This window comes from Vigna umbellata, chromosome 4 (assembly GCF_029865625.1).
Source record: "Vigna umbellata cultivar VRB3 chromosome 4, Vumbellata_1.0, whole genome shotgun sequence".
Classification (NCBI taxonomy): domain Eukaryota; kingdom Viridiplantae; phylum Streptophyta; class Magnoliopsida; order Fabales; family Fabaceae; genus Vigna; species Vigna umbellata.
Window position 1 is genome coordinate 31,393,893 of NC_142168.1, and position 3,459 is coordinate 31,397,351.

Sequence of the window (3,459 nt, forward strand, 5' to 3'; positions counted from 1 at the left end):
ACTATTAATTGTTATAAGAACAAAATATATTTTTATATAATTTTTATTTTTATAATCTCAAGTAGGAATATATTTAAGTTATTTATGAAACTATTATATGCATTAGTACAAATTTTAAAAAAAATTACAAGAAAACATGAAATTTTATACAAATATTGTCTATTAAATATAATCAGATGTTATAAAAACCAGTATTCAAAGTTTAACACTGACCTAAAGATTAAAAAACAGTATTAAAAATGAGTTTAAATTTAATTTTGTTCCCGTGTCAAGTTTTCGTTTCTAAGTCCTTTTAGTTAAGCTTTATTATTATATTTGAAATTTTTGCCATAATTATTTTTAAAAAAATAGAAGATATTTTAGAGAAATTAAGAAAGAAAGTATATTTAAATTATTCAAATCAATTTTTAATTGACACATCCAAAAATATAGCTGAACACTATATATAAGAGTCATCACATAATAATAATAATAATGTAAAACAGTTTCTGGGAATAAAGTTGACTTACAGTTATCCTAAAATAACCATAAATTTAAAACTTTACAAAATTTTATCCTAATACAAAACTATATACATGACCGAACAGTCCCTACAAAACTATACACACAACCGATCGACCCTAGTCTAAGCAACTGGGTCCTCTCCATCCAGCGTCTACTCCAGAGAACACTCAGTCATCCTCTGCTCACACCCACAGAAGGATCATTGCAAAGAAGAAAATACCGAACGAACAACATATTCAAGACAGAAAAGAATGGTAAGCTAGTGTAATTTAATAGTCATGTGAGCATACGATTCAAACAAACAGATCAGATAACCATACAGATGTATAAAACATATAAACACATATTCACCGACCATGTTGGAAGTCCCACATCGACTAGAGATAAGGCTAAATTATAATATATAAGTGAGGTGCAAACCTCACCTTACAAGCCGATTTTGTGGGGTTGAGTTAGGCTTAAACCCACTTTCTAATATGGTATCAGAGTCAGGTCAGAGCCTATCCTAGCGAGTTCTAAGTGGGCATTCTATTCTTTTATTCCACCCGCTATCGGGCCGTATCACGCACGAGATGTCTATACCTCGGCGTGAAGGGGGGGGGTGTTGGAAGTCCTACATCGACTAGAGATAAAGCCAATTCATAGTTTATAATTGGGTACAAACCTCACCTTACAAGCCGATTTTGTGGGATTGTGTTAAGCTTAAAAGTCCACTTTCTAATATGGTATCAGAGCCATGGTTAAGGCCTATCCTAGCGAGTTATAAGTAGAGATAAGGCCAAATTATAATATATATAAGTGAGGTGCAAACCTCACCTTACAAGCCGGTTTTGTGGGGTTGAGTTAGGCTTAAACCCACTTTCTAATAGACTTTTAACTCGACCGTCCGGACTAGTATGATTATGTAGCTTTGTCCGTTCGTGCACTCGTGGGTGTAGTAACTGGAAACCCATCAGCTGCCACACGAGGTTAGCCCATTATCACTCATCGTAGGATCCCCCTAGGCTAGGGCCTCATGCTATTCTCACGACATGACTTACCCATCTCTACTTGAGAATTGGTAATCATTAGAATGTCAGGATGAACGTCGTGGATTTCATTGTCCATATTCATACTTTACCACCACCTTGATAACCAATCACTGAGACCTTCCTCCTTGGAATTCTCTTTCATACTAGTTGGAACATCATACCTTATGACAACATCCACTCCATTATTCATACATGTTCATATAACTGAATTTAAATAAGTGATCAAACAACAATGGAAACCACATGCAAGACCGAACACACTGCGTACTTTGGAGACCGAACGGTTTCTCACTACCCCAAAGAACAGGACATAACGGTCCATAATAGGTAAGGCTGAAGAAGTGACCGAACACTATTAAGTATCTAACTCTAACGTAAGCAAAATACAGTTAAACACTATTGTAATACCGAATACTATGGTGAGACCGAAGACTAAAATAACCGAATCACTTGAGCTAAACCGAACACTTATAACTTAGGTCGAAAACTAACTTAGACCGAATACTCAGGTAAGACCGATCACTAAAGCATGACCGAATGGTCATTAACAGGTAAGGAACACAGGAGGCCGAACGTAGTTAAGACCAAACACTACTAAGACTGAATGCTAGTAATAACCGAACACTATAAAACTGAATGCTAATACAAAACCGAGTACTGCTAAGACCGAACGCTAATACAAAACTGAACACTTGCTAAGACCGAATGCTAATACAAAACCGATCACTACTAAAACCAAACGCTAATAAAAAACCGAGCACTGCTAAGACCGAACGCTATTATAAAACCAAACATTACTAAGTTCGAACGCTAATACAAAATCGATCACTACTAAGACCGAACGGTCATGAACTGGGAAGACTCTAAAGAGACTGAACCCAGTTAATGACTGAGTACCTGAACCTGGCCGAGCGGTCAACAGCGAATGCTTAATTTTCTGCATAATTCTGCAAAACTTCTCCAGAATTAAGAACACACTAGAATTTACCAAAACTAAACATTTTTCCCAACTTCTAATCCTCCATACATGATTCATATACTCATTTACACCTATCCAAGATTACCTAAACCTTTCTAACATCATTTCAAAGAATCCCAAACCAAAATTCACTCCAAATTCTGCATAATCCACAACTCAATAACCACAACATTTATCATCCCACACAAAACATTGTCGAACACACCAACATTCAATTTCACACACATGCAAAACCATCAAACAACATTTTCATACATCATCAACCAATCAATTAAATTAACTAGCTTCTCTTACCTCTTATCCGAACAGAAAGCTTTTAATACCTTCAGGAAATTGCTTGATCCTCAGGAAAATCTAAGAACACCTACCGATCACCGATTGGAAAGAAGAGGCCAACAGTAGGTCCAAAAACGAAATCAGAATTTGAGAAAAAAGTCTGATGAACACATGCAAATAGAATTTTCTCTTGCATGCACAAGAAAACAGAATCACTAAGAAGAGAGGATGAAACGTACTGACTCTAAACACTAACTCGATCAGTGGAATGGAAAGCTCTTAACACCCAGATTGCTTAGGCACGATCTAATTGTTGAATAGATGATGTGAGATTGAAGGAATCTAGAGAGAAGGAGTAGAAAAAAAGAGAGTTGAAGAATTTGGAGGGATATAGCTATATTCAGAGAATGAGACGAAACTTTTGAAATTTTCATTTATATATCACTCTTATTTTACTCTAAATCGTTCGATCTCATCCTTTGCTTATATACGTCTATTTCAAACTTTTTAAACCTCTCGGCTCTTACACATGAAACTAGTATTAAAATAAATTTTATTTTATAAAATTTTAGAAATTGTCTTAACTTACATAAATAAGTTTATGTTATATGTAATAAAAACGAAATCCTAAACACATATTATCTGATTAAATATAATGAAATGCTATAA

At 34.9% G+C, this 3,459-nt stretch overlaps 1 long non-coding RNA gene across 1 annotated transcript; it reads right to left on the bottom strand.

The window, feature by feature from the left end:
• Nucleotides 1–446: 446 nt before the first annotated feature.
• Nucleotides 447–3,196, bottom strand: LOC148199894 (uncharacterized). The gene is made up of 3 exons (XR_015786317.1): nt 3,030–3,196; nt 2,809–2,878; nt 447–682 (listed from the first exon to the last, which is right to left on the bottom strand). It is a non-coding gene; the product is annotated as an uncharacterized LOC148199894 (long non-coding RNA).
• Nucleotides 3,197–3,459: the final 263 nt, after the last annotated feature.